Source organism: Nicotiana tabacum, chromosome 8, assembly GCF_000715075.1.
Source record: "Nicotiana tabacum cultivar K326 chromosome 8, ASM71507v2, whole genome shotgun sequence".
Taxonomy (NCBI): Eukaryota; Viridiplantae; Streptophyta; class Magnoliopsida; order Solanales; family Solanaceae; genus Nicotiana; species Nicotiana tabacum.
Genome location: NC_134087.1, coordinates 21504294 through 21518440, shown reverse-complemented (window position 1 = coordinate 21518440; position 14147 = coordinate 21504294).

Here is a 14147-nt window from a genome sequence, read left to right as displayed (position 1 = left end):
CTGAAGAGCTGACTGAAAGGGCCTAGGAGGATAGCCTCTAGCATATCTCTGCCTCCAGACGAGGCACCACTGAATCTACCCAAATGAGGGGGCCTCTTGTCCGACCCATGACCACCTCCCTGTGACAGAACCATCTCCACTCTCCTGGCCACATTGGCCGCCTCCTGGAAAGATATCTCACTCCCAGTCTCCCTAGCCATCTGAAGACGAATCGACTGAATAAGGCCATTAATAACCCTCATCACCCTCTCTCTCTCTCTCTCGATGGGGAGTATGATGAGAGCATGGCGAGCTAAGTCGATGAACCTGGTCTCATATTGGGTAACCATCATGGAACCCTGCTGGAGGCGCTCAAACTGCCTCCGATAGGCCTCTCTTTGAGTAATGGGGAGAAACTTCTCCAGAAATAGCTGTGTAAACTGCTCCCAAGTCAAAGATGGCGATCCAGCTGGTATAGCCAAACAGAAATCCCTCCACCAGGTCTTGGCAAATCCAAACAAGTGAAATGTAGCAAAATCAACCCCATTGGTCTCAACAATACCCATGTTCCTGATAACCTCATAGCAGTTGTCTAGATAATCCTGGGGATCTTCAATAGAAGCACCGCTGAAAGTAGAAGTGAAGATCTTGGTGAACCTATCCAGCCTCCACAAAGCATCGACAGACATAGCTACTCCATCGCTGGTCTGAGCTACCACACCTGGCTAAACTATTGGAGTCTGAATCTGGGGAGCTACCTGCTCCAGAGTGCGAGTAGCAGGAGTCTGAGTCCCTCCTCCAACCTGAGAGACGGCTGGTGCTACAAGAAGCAAGCCTGCTCGGATGACACTCTCCATGAGGCCCACTAATCGGACCAGAGCGTCTTGAAGAACTAGGGTAGCAATAAACACCTCTGGGACCTGAGTTGGGCCCACCGGAACTGCTGGGGCAGGAACCTCCTCATCAAAATCAACTTGAGGCTCCCGCTACTGGTGCTGCTGCTCAGGGCTGAGCTCTGCCCTTATCTCGGCCTCTAGCACGACCTCGACCTCGCCCTCTGCCCCTCATAGGAGCTGTTGCTGGGGGATCGGGCTGCTGAGCGGTGGATGAGGAAGCGCGTGTTCTAGCCAACTGCGAAAGAACAAAATAGAAGTTCAATTAGCATTGAGAACAGAACTGCACGAAAAGAAAGAACAAATGTGAAGTTTTTCCTAACTCTGTAGCCTCTGGGGGATAAATACAGACGTCTCCGTACTGATACCTTAGACCCTACTAAGCTTGTCTGTGAATTGTGAGACCTATGTAACTTAGAGCTCTGATACCAACTTGTCACGACCCGGATTCCCACCCTCGGGAGTCGTGATGGTGCCTACTAGTACGAGCTAGGCAAGCCAATCAATTGCATAATGTACCTTTTTAACCATTTTATATTCATTAACAATTTCGATATAATAATATTTAAACAACGGAATATGAGATTAAGCGGAAGACTTAGATAAAATGAACCAAAATAATAAGAAACTCCACATATGCCTCTACCCAGAACAGGTGTCACAACATTCACGGACTATCTATGATTATTACAAACAAGTGTTTGAAAGAAAAGAACATAGTCTGTCTCGAGTACAAATGATAACAGAACATAAAAACTAATAAAAGACATATCGGGCCTGCAGACGCTTGCACGGCTACCTCGGAGTCTTGATGGACTGAAGGCTGTCTCCCCGACTACTGCTGACCAAGTGTTGCTCCGGTATATGCACAGAGTGTAGAGTGTAGTATCAGCACAACCGACCCAATGTGCTGGTAAGTACCTGGCCTAACCCCGACAAGGTAGTGATGAGGCTAGGACCAGACTCCAGATAAACCTGTGCAGTTATATATATACATGGCGGGAAATAAACTGATACAAGCAATAAAAGCTGGGAAGGGGGAAACATGCTCCGGGGAAATAACAGATAAAAATAAAATATCAAGAGGATTATAAAGAAGCCAAAAGTTACTTCTAACAAGAATAAAGAAAACAATGGTAGACTTCATTTTCGGTTCACATCTTGCTGCAGGCGTACAACCCGATCCCATTTCTCGTATCTCGTGGTAGGCGTACCACCCGCTCCCATTTCAGTAAATCTTGTGGTAAGCGTACCACTCGCTCCCATTTTATTAAATCTTGTGGTAGGCGTACCACCCGCTCCCATTTCATTAGCTCTCGTGGTAGGCATACCACCCGCTCCCATTTCATCAAATCTTGTGGTAGGCGTACCACCCGCTCCCATTTCATCAAATCTTGTGGTAGGCGTACCACCCGCTCCCATTTTATTAAATATTGTGTTAGGCGTACCACCCGCTCCTATTTCATTAAATCTTGTGGTAGGCGTACCACCCGCTCCCATTTCAAGCCATCAATAATCATAAGGATACCAGCAAGGGAACAAGAGCAATATAATAACTTCCCGGCAAGGGAACAAAATAGAATAATAACTTCTCGACAAGGGAACTACAATATCAAAACAAACATCCCGACAAGAGAGAATCAACTATAACAAATCTTAACTCAACTTCTACTCAGCTCAATTAATACTGATACTCAGTCATAAATAAATTCCACAAAAATAAACTAAATCCTTACCCAATAGCAAGAATCATCAATTAAAGCATCCGTAGAATTATTTAGGAACATAGCAAATATTAATTTAAGACTCACGATCATGCTCGACACCAACATATAGATACTCGTCACCATGCCTATCCGTCGTACTCAACAAGAAACAATTAGTAAATAGGACACTACTCCTAATACCTCAAGTTAGGGTTAGACTAAACACTTATCTCGAATTTCCACAGCCAACTCAAGACTCTAACACTGCTTTTCCTTTCAAATTCGGCTCCAACCCAATCGAATCTATACACTATCGACCTAATAACATCAATAAATGCCAAACAATCTAATTTCAATGCTTTATTATAGCTTTCCAATCATTCTTCCCAAAAATCCAAAAAATCGACCCCGAGCCCACTTGGTCAAAATACAAGGTTCGTACCAAAACTCGACCACCCATTCACCCACGAGTCCGAATATATAATTTGTTTTCAAATCCGACCCCAAAACGAGGTCTAAATCATAATTGATCGAAAAGCCCTAATTTCTACCCAAATCCCTAATTTTCTACCCTTAATCTCATGTTTTAGGCTTAGAAATCTAATGGGTGTTGATAAAAATGGAGGGAAAACAAGTTAAAGATTAGTTACCCAAGAGGTTATGGTGAAGAAATGCTTTAAAAATCGCCTAAGAGCTTTGAAGAAGAAGAGGTTTGTGAAATTTTTATAAAATCCCGTAAGTGTTCTGTTTTTGGTCCTTTAAAATCACCGGGCGAAAATGCCCTTCGCGTTCGCCAGACCCTTTGCATTCGCGATGGGTTAGGCTGGATAAGCCTTCGCGTTCGCGTACACATGCTCGCGTTCGTTGAGAGTAATCTCCTCGAGCCCTTGTGTTCGCGTCCAAGGGGTCGCGTTCGCGTAAGGTAAATGCCCCACCCCTGCCCAGGCCCACTTGGCCTTCGCGTGGCCAGGTCCACGTTCGCGAAGGTATAGCCCCCCACTGCCTCGCATTCATGACCTGAGCTACGCGTTCGCGTAGAAGGAATTTCCTTCGACAAAAATTAATGCATCGCGTTCGCGTGGGTTCTCTCGCGAATGCAAAGAAGAACGTATCAGTGCACCAGATCAGCTGTTTCTGCAATTTTTCTTAAGTCCAAAACTTCCCGAAACGCATCCGAAACACACTCGAGCCCTCGGGACTCCTAACCAAACACACGTACTAACTCAGCAACATCATACGAAGTTATCCGTGCGATCAAATCGCCAAAATAACCTCAATAACAACGAATTAAACCTCAAAATCAAAGAAGTTTTTCTCAAACTTCATAAAACATCAACTTTAGCAATTTAGGTCCGAATCACATCAAACGACATCTGTTTTCACCAAATTTCACAGAAATATCTTAAATCATATATAAGACCTATACCGCGCGTCGTAACCAAAATACGGGCCCGATACTATCATGTTCTAATCAGATTTCATTTCAAATTTCCTTAAACAATTTCAGAAAATAATTTTCTTTAAAAATTCATTTCTCGGGCTTGGGACCTTGGAATTCGATTCCGGGTATACGCCCAAGTCCCATATTTTCCTACAGACCCTCTAGGACCGTCAAATCACGGGTCCAGGTCCGTTTACCCAAAACGTTGACCAAAGTCAAATTAACTCATTTTATAACCAAATTTTATCATTTCTCACAAAATTTCATATTTAAGCTTTCCAGCTACGGGCCCGGACTGCGCACACAAATCGAGGTGATGATAAATGAGGTTTTCAAGGCCTCGAGAGCACAAAATTCAATTTAAAAACAAGTGATACTTCCAGCATATTATACTGGACCAGTATATTATACTGGAACTTCAGTATATTATACTGGAACTCCAATATATTATACTGGAACTCCATTATAATATGTTGGAGTTCCAGTATACTTATGCTGGAACTCCATTATAATATGTTGGAGTTCCAGTATACTTATGCTGAAACTCCAATATATTATGCTGGCGTATTTTCTGGACTTTGAACAACATTTTTGCAGATTTATCTTTACATAAAAGTGGTTAAATTTCGATTACTTTTGAAACTGTTTCTATTTTTGAATGACCACTTATAAATCTGGCTATTTTTTAATTTCTCCCTAGGTTAATTGCTAGATTCTGCTTGTTTGCAATATAATGTAGATTTATCTGCTGTTGCAAATTACGTCAATTGGTTATTACAAAAGATCTTATATTATTGCTACACATATAAGTCAAAGTAAAAATGGCTTGGGTAGCTACTTTTTAAGGTGTTATTTATTTTTTATCCAGCAATTATAATGTTGAGCAAAAATAGCCACTACTCTATTAAAATTAATATGAAAAGATATTTTTACCCTTTCTTCTATCTCTTTTCGTTCCCAAACCCTTTATCAAAAGTTCAAAACCCTCGCTTCTCTCTCTAGAACTTCATCTCATTACTTCTCTACCTACATGCAGTAAGTCTTTGCCATCTTCTTTGCATCAAATACATTAAATTTCATTCTTGGAGGAAAGATAAGCCAGGTCACACGAGTAATTTCAGTCCCGAAGATTGCAGTTGTGTCAGCACTAGGTTTAATCTGAGCTCACATCCTTTGTCCAACTTCATCTGTACTCCTTTGTCATCTTCTCTGCAGTGAACTTGTCGACGTTTTTCGTGAATCTAATTGTATGTTTTCTATTTTGCTTTTATGCATTTTTCTTTTTGTATATCTGTAATTTAGCGATAACATTGGGTCATAATGCTGTGTTGTGATCAAGTATGTGCGTTTTAACGGTAAAAGTAAAAATGTCCAAAATTATGATTATAACTTGATTCACTGAGAAATAAGAAGGGACTTTCTGAGAAAGTTATTGAGAACCTTTTGACATTGAATTGTATTTGTGGTTCAATCAATATATTGATTATGTAATATGCAATCAGAGTAGTCCAGTCATTGAGAACATTTTGGCTAAAGATAAATTTGTATGCTAACTGTGTTTAGGAATTTGCTAAATACTTGTACACTAACTGTGTTTAGGAAAGATGCATCTAATTAGGTCCTAAATTTTAGTTATTTAGTTTAAATATTCAGGACATTTCAGAAAATAGTCCTAATGTTTACCTTCTATTTCTTTCTTTGTAGTGTGCTAATGGAATGAGATCATTTTTTCGAGTTTGATGATTGACGTAATTTGATGAGCTATTGGAAAGGAGATTTCAGTATAAGGAAATAATAAAAAATTTCTTGTAAAACACGCAATGAAAGAAGTTGAGAGATGGTATTTTCGAAAACTTTTTCCGATTGAAAGGTGTAAAATTCTATGGCAAACTTTCCATTGTGTGTTGCTTTCTAAAATTGTAAGAAATGACACGAATTTAATAACATTCAAGGTTTTTGATCATGAAGTGAAGTTTACACATGAAGCCTTCCGGATAACTACTGTGTTGAAATATTCTTCTTAAGTGGACTTCAAATTTTTGAGTGAAAGAGCTAATAGGTTTTCTAAAGTCTACTTCCCTGGAAAGGATTGAATTGAGTTAGGAGATTTGTGGCATTTTATTACTAGTCGCCCATCTGGTACATTTGCATAATTTGTAGGCAGCGACGATGTGGTGAAGTCGACACCAATTTATTTTGTTGAGTCTGTATTGATGGGTAAGCACAAAACTCGGAAAATGTCTGAGCGGGTAATGAAAATCATTGATGACAATGAACTCTACTCTTCTTTCAATAGGGGCTCTCTTTGTTATGAAAAGTTATTCAAATCATTAAAGAGTTACTAGAAGCCCAAACAAAATACTTCAGATAATGAGAATGAGACAGAGAAAGAGAAAGATAAAGAGAAGGACAATTATACTATTGTGATGACCCAAAAGGTCATCTCGTATTTTAGAACCCAATCCGGAGTTCTGAGGCCTTCAAGACCTCATTTTTCTTCTTCTCGATTTGCATGCGCAATCCGGGCGCGCTTCCGCAAAGCCTATATGTGAAAAATTGAGAAAATGCTAAATTTTGCATTTAAAAATTGAATTAAGTTGACTTCGGTCAATATTTTAGGTAAACGGACACGAACCCGTAATGTGATGGTCCGGAAAGGTCCGTAGAAAAATATGAGACTTGGGCGTATGCCTGGAATTGATTTTTGAGGTCCCCAGCCCGAGAAATAAATTTTTGAAGAAAATTATTTAACTGAAAAATATAGGAAGTTTGAAAATTGAATAATGCTTGAATGTGATGACATCGGGCTCGTATGTTGGTTACGGAGCTCCGTACATGTCTAAAATAATGTTTAAGTCTAATCTATAAAATTTGGTAGGAAACGCACTTGATTTGACATAAATTGGACCCTCAGTTGTGAAAATGGTAACTTTAGGTGTTCTTGAGAATTTCATTGATTTGGAGGCTAAATTCATAGTTGTTGATGTTGTTTTGATGATTTGATCACATGAGCAAGTCTTTATGATGATTTTGGACTTGCATGCATGTTTGGTTCGGAGCCCCGAGGACTCGGGTGAGTTTTGGATAGGCCGCAGAGTCTTTTGAACTTGGAAAAAATTGCAGGTGAGTTGCATGTCTGTAGGCGTCACAATTGCGAAGTCTGGCTTGCAAATGCGAGCTCACATTTGCGAATAACCATCGCATTTGCGATGATTGGGCAGGGAGGGGACCTTCGCATTTGCGAAGTTCTATGACGCAAAAGCGACTCCAACAGTAATCATAATTGCGAACGATGGTTCGCACTTGCGTAGTAATCAGGCCAGGCCAACCTTCACAATTACAAATCCTTGGCCACATTTGCAAACCTGGCATCGCAAATGCGATAACTGCGCCTAGGTAAATTCTAACTTATACGGGATTTTTTTCAATTTTCAAACTCTTTAAAATCCTAAGCTCTCTTGGGCGATTTTTCAAAGAAAGGTTCTTCCCCAAATCATAGGTAAACAACTTTAAACTCATTTCTTTCAATCTACATCATCATTTTACAAGATTTTATCACAAAATTTAGGGACTTTCATGGAAATTTGGGTGTTTTTGGGTGAAATTTGGAAATTTCGAATTTTGAGGATTTAGACCTCAATTGAGGTTGGATTCTAAAACTAATTGCATATTCGGGCTCGGGGGTGAATGGGTAATCGGGTTTTGGTCCGAACTTCGGGATTTGACCAAGTAGGTTCGGGGTCGATTTTTGGGTTTTTGGGTAAAATATTGGGAAAACTATAATTAAGCATTGGGTGTGAGTTCTTTAGCATTTATTGATGTTATTAAACTAATTATGGCTAGATACAAGTGAATTGGAGGTGAATTCTAGAGGGAAAGCGATAGTTGAGGCTTAATTTGTGGCCGTGGAATCGAGGTGAGTGTTTGGTCTAACCTTAGCTTGAGGGAATAGGTGTTGTGCCTTAATTGCTACGTGCTAGTGTTGTGTACGACGTATATGTGAGGTGATGAGTATCTATACATTGGTGTAAAGCATGCCCGTGAGTCTTAAAATGTGTTCGTTGTGATTGTCCTTAAGTACTATTAATGCCTAAATTGGTGATTTTCCATGTTGAGTAAGACTTATGATCACTTCCTTGGTATTTGTCTATTGTTGAGTATTGACTCCAATGGAGGTTCATTTTGTGAAGTTAATTGTTGGAACAAGATTGGTTATAGCTGATTCCCTTGCCGGGCCGTATTTATTGTTGATATTGTTGATTCCCTTGCTTGGACGTATTTATTCTTATTAATTGATTCCCTTGACGGGATGTTGTTGTTACCACTGTTTAGGTGAGGAAAGAGTGATAAAGCACGAAGAATGATGCCGTACACATTCATGCATTTGCATTTGGTGAGGAAAGAGTGATAAAGCACGAAGGGTGATGCCGTGCACATTTATATTGATATTGATGCATATGGTGAGAAGAGAGATAAAGCACGAAGGGTGATGCCGTGCATATTTCTAATATTCATATGGTGAGGAAGAGCGATAAAGCACGAAGGGTGATGCCGTGCACATTTTCTTTATTTTTTGCATAGAGAGGATTGATAGTAAAAGCACGAAGGGTGATGTCGTGCATTCATTGCCTATTTGTTGTGATTTCATGTTGCTATTGGTTCAAGTGCCTTAATTATTTCAATCCGTTATTTTCGTGCTTCCTATGTTGTTATCCCCTATAGCATGTTGCCCCTTTCCGTTAACCTCTGTTTAGCTTCTGTTATTGTTATTCTATTAGATACTGTTTAAACTACACATGTTATGTTGTTTGTTGTGTCCTAGCCTCGTCACTACTTCGCCGAGGTTAGGCTCGCATGGGGTCGGTTATACTGATACTACACTCTGCACTCTTTTGTGCAGATCCCGGTAATAGAGCATACAGACCATAGTTAGAGGTTGCTTCCTTCAGTCCAGCGAAGACCCGAGTTTGTCCTACAGGCTTCCGCAGGCCTTGGTATCCCCTTCTATCTTGTTTCTTTATGTTCTTATCTATTTCAAAGACAAATATATATTTTCTTTGTTTAGCCACTATTTGTAGTACTCGTAGATAGTCCGTGAGATTGTGACACCAATTCTGGGTGAAGTATTATTATGGGTTTTGTATTGGTTGCTTAGGTCTCACAACTCATGGACAAGCTTAGTAGAGTCTGAGGGATTGGTACGGAGACGTCTGTGCTTATTCCCTAGAGGCTACAGAGTTAAGAACAGTTTCGCTTCTATTCATCTCTGTCATGCGGTTTGGTTTCTCAATGCTAATTGAACTTCTACTCTGTTCTTTCGCAGATGGTGAGAACACATACCACTTCAGTAGCCAATCAATAGTCCGAGCCCCCAGCAGCAGCTCCTACGAGGGGCAAAGGATGAGGCTGAGGCAGGGGCATAGCTTAGCCTAGAGCAGCAGCACTAGCGACGAAGCCTCAGGTAGAGTTTGATGATAAGGTTCCAGCCCAAACAGTTCCAGCGGGCCCAGCTCAGGTCCTAGAGGGGTTATTGCTACACTGGTACTCTAGGATGCCCTGGTCCGTCTAGTGGGCCTTATGGAGAGTGTCACCTAGACAGGATTACTTCCTATAGCACTAGCCGTCTCTCAGGATGGGAGAGTAGTACAAACTCCCACTACCCGCACTCCAGAGCAGATAGCTCTCCAGTTTCAGACTCCAGCAGTGCAACCAATTGGAATAGTTCAGCCGGGTGTAGTAGCTCAGACCGGTGATGGAGCAGTTATGTCTGCCGATGCTTTGTGGAGGTTGGACAGGTTCACCAAGCTCTTCACTACTACTTATGGTAGTACATCTTCAGAGGATCCCCAGGATTACTTAGACAGTTGTCATGAGGTTCTTTGGAAAATAGGGATAGTGGAGACCAATAGGGTCGACTTTGCTACTTTTCATCTGTCGGGTTCCACCAAGAAATGATGGAGAGATTATTGTTTGGCCAGACCAGCTGGATCACCAGCTCTCACTTGGGTCCAGTTCTTGCAGCTATTTCTCGAGAAGTTTCTTCCCTTCACTCAGAGAGAGGAGTATTGCAGGCGGTTCGAGCGTCTCCAGCAGGGTTCTATGATTGTCACCCAATAAGAGACGAGGTTTATTGATTTGGCTCGTCATGCTCTTCTAATACTCCCCACTGAGAGAGAGAGGGTGAGGAGTTTTATTGAAGGACTTGCTTAGCCTATTAGATTGGAGATGGCTAAGGAGACAGGTAGCGAGATTTCTTTCCAGGATGCGGTCAATGTGGCCAGGCGGGTTGAGATGGTTCTAGCTCAGGGGTCTGACAAGAGGCCCTGTTATTTTGGCAGATTCAGTGGTGCCTCGTCTGGAGGCAGGGATTCTTTTGGTAGAGGCAATCCTCCCAGGCCGTTTCAGTCAGCACTTCAGGCTTCTCACGGTGCTCCAGGTGGCCGCGGTTCTCATATTTAGTATTCTAATCAGTTGCCCTACATTGCACTACTAGCTCCTATCAGTGCACCTTCGCTATAAAGTTTTCAGGGTGGTTATCTAGGCCGTTAGGGTCAATTTTAGGGTCAGCAGTCTCAACAGCCGAAGTCTTGCTATACTTGTGGCGATACGAGGCACATTTCTAGGTTTTGCCCTTGAGCCTCGAGCAGTTCTCAACACCGGAGTTCTCGGGCTATGGTTCCAACACCGGGTATTCCACTGCTCGCTCAGCCAGCTAGAGGTAGGGGTAGAGGTGTTAGAGGTGGAGGCCAGGCAGCTAGAGGTGGATGCCATCCAGTAGGAGGCCATCCTAGGGATGTAGTTCACAGTTGTGGGGCCTAACCCCGATGTGCTATTCCAGCCAGACCTGAGTCTGAGGCCTCCGATGTGGTTATCACATATACGGTTTCAATTTGTAGTAGAGATGCCTTAGTTCTATTTGATCCAGGCTCTACATATTCTTATGTATCATCTTATTTTGCCTATTATCTAGTTGTGCCTCGTGATTCTTTGAGTGCTCTTATATATGTGTCTATACCGGTGGGTGATTCTATTGTGGTAGATCGTGTTTATCGTGCTTGCGTGGTCGTTATTGGGGGTCTTGAGACCCATGTAGATCTCCTACTTCTCGACATGGTGGATTTCGATGTCATTTTGGGGATGGATTGGTTATCCCCTTATCATGCTATATTGGACTGTCATGCCAAGACTGTGACTTTAACATTGGCGGGGTTGCCTCGTTTGGAGTGGAAAGGGACTTCTGGTCATTCTACTTGTAAGGTTATCTCATATATGAAGGCTCGGCGTATGGTTGATAAGGGATGTTTGGCCTATTTGGCGTTGTTTGTGATTCTAGTGCTGAGATTTCTTCTATGGATTCTATACCCGTTGTTCATGAGTTTCCAGAGGTATTTCCTTCAGACCTACCGGGGGATGCCATCCGACAGGGACATTGACTTTTGCATTGACTTGGCTCCGGGAACTCAGCCTATTTCTATTCAGCCATATCGTATGGCTCTGCCAGAGTTGAAAGAATTAAAAGAACAGTTGTAGGACTTGCTGGATAAAGGTTTTATTAGACCGAGTCTCTCATCTTGGGGTGTGTCAGTGTTGTTTGTTAAGAAGAAGGATGGGTCGATGAGGATGTGCATAGATTATCGGCAGTTGAACAAAGTCACCATAAAAAATAAGTATCCATTGCCGAGAATTGATGATTTGTTTGATCAGCTTCAGGGTGCCAAGGTATTTTCGAAGATTGATTTGAGATTTGGCTACCATTAGTTGAGGATTAGGGAATCCTATGTCCCTAAGACAGCTTTCTGCACTCGGTACGGGCATTATAAGTTCTTAGTGATGTCGTTCGGTTGACCAATGCCCCAACAACTTTCATGGATTTGGTGAACCGAGTGTTCAAGCCTTATTTGGATTCCTTCGTAATTGTCTTCACTGATGATATTTTGATCTATTCCTACAATCGGGAGGAACACGAGTAGCATCTTCGAGTCGTTCTTCAGACTCTAAGGGATAGTCAGTTGTATGCTAAATTTTTGAAGTGCGGGTTTTGGTTGAGTTCAATAGCATTCATAGGTCACGTTGTATCATTAGAGGGTATTCAAGTGGATCCTAAGAAGATTGCGACAGTCAAGGACTGGCCTAGACCCACATCAGCTACAAAGATCCGGAGTTTCTTGGGTTTGGCGGGCTATTACCGTCAGTTTGTGCTGGGGTTTTTATCTATCGTAGTCCCGATGATCCGATTGACCCAGAAGGTTGCCCAGTTTAGGTGGTCATACGAGTGTGAGGTAAGCTTTTAGAAGCTTAAGACAGCTTTGACTACAGCGCCAGTGTTGGTTTTGACCACAGGTTCAGGGCCATATATAGTATATTGTGATGCATCTCGTATTGGGATTGGTGCGGTGTTGATGTAGAATGGCAAGGTTATTGCATATACTTCGCGGTAGTTGAAGATTCATGAGAAGAATTATCTAGTTCATGATTTGGAGCTAGCAGCCATAGTTCACGCGCTAAAGAAGTGGAGGCATTATTTATAGGGCGTGTCATGTGAGGTGTACACGGATCACAAGATTTTGCAATACTTGTTTAAGTAGAAGGAGCTAAATTTGAGGCAGATGAGGTGGTTGGAGCTATTGAAAGACTATGATATCACCATCTTGTATCATCCGGGGAAGGCCAATGTGGTGGCCGATGCTTTGAGTAGGAAGTCAACCAGTATGGGCAGTCTTGCGTATATTCCGGTCGGTGAGAGGCCGCTTGCTTTGGATGTTCAGGCTTTAGCCAATCGGTTCGTGAGGTTGGATGTTTCTGAGCCCAACCGTGTTCTAGCTTGCACAGTCACTCGTTCTTCATTACTTGAGCGTATCCGAGATCGGCAGTATGATGATCCTCATTTGCTTGTCCTTACAGACATAGTGTTGCACGGAGGTGCCAAGCAGATTACAGTCGGAGATGATAGAGTTTTGAGGATGCAGGGTCGTGTTTGTATGCCAATGTGGATGGACTTCGTGAGTGATTCTAGAGGAGGCCCATAGTTCTCGGTATTCTATTCATCCGGGTGCCGCTAAGATGTATTAGGACTTGTGGCAACATTATTGGTGGAGGAGGATGAAGAAGGATATTGTTGTGTACGTAGATCGGTGTTTGAATTGTCAGTAGGTGAAGTACGAGCATCAGGGACCTGGTAGTTTGTTTCAGAAGATTGAGATTCCTGAGTGGAAGTGGGAGCGTATCACTATGGACTTCATAGTTGGACTCCCACGGACTCAGAGGAAGTTCGATGTAGTGTGGGTTATTGTGGATAAGCTGAGCAAGTCAGCGCATTTCATTCCTGTGGCGGTTTCTTATTCTTCTAAGCAGTTGGCAGAGATTTATATCCGGGAGATCATTCGCCTTCACGGTGTGCCCGTGTCTATCATTTCTAATCGGGATACACAGTTTACCTCGCATTTCTAGAGAGCAGTTCAGCGTGGGTTGGGCATATGGGTCGAGTTGAGTACAACATTTCATCCTCTAACGGACGGACAGTCCGACTGTACTATTCAGATTTTGGAGGATATGCTCCGAGCATGTGTTATTGATTTTATGGGTTCTTGGGATCAGTTATTTCCATTAGAAGAGTTTGCCTGAAAACAATAGTTATCAGTCGAGCATCCAGATGGCTCCCTATGAGGCATTATATGGTAAATGGTGTCGGTCGCCGGTTGGGTGGTTTGAGCCAGAAGAGGCTTGGTTGTTGGGTACAGATTTAGTTCAGGATGCCTTGGACAAGGTTAAGATCATTCAAGATAGGCTTCGTACAGCTCAGTCCAGGCAGAAGAGTTATGCCGACCATAAGGTTCACGATATGACATTTATGGTCAGAGAGCGAATGTTGCTTCGGGTGTCGCCCATGAAGGGCGTGATAAGATTTGGGAAGAAGGGAAAGATAAGCCCTAGGTTCATCGGTCCTTTTGAGATCCTTGATAGAGTGGGAGAGGTGTCTTACAGACTTGTGTTGCCGCCAAATTTATCAACTGTGCATCCAGTGTTTCTTGTGTCCATGCTTCGGAAGTATCACGGCGATCCATCCCACGTGTTACACTTCACCACTGTCCAGTTAGACAATGACTTGACCTATGAGGAGAAGTCGGTAGC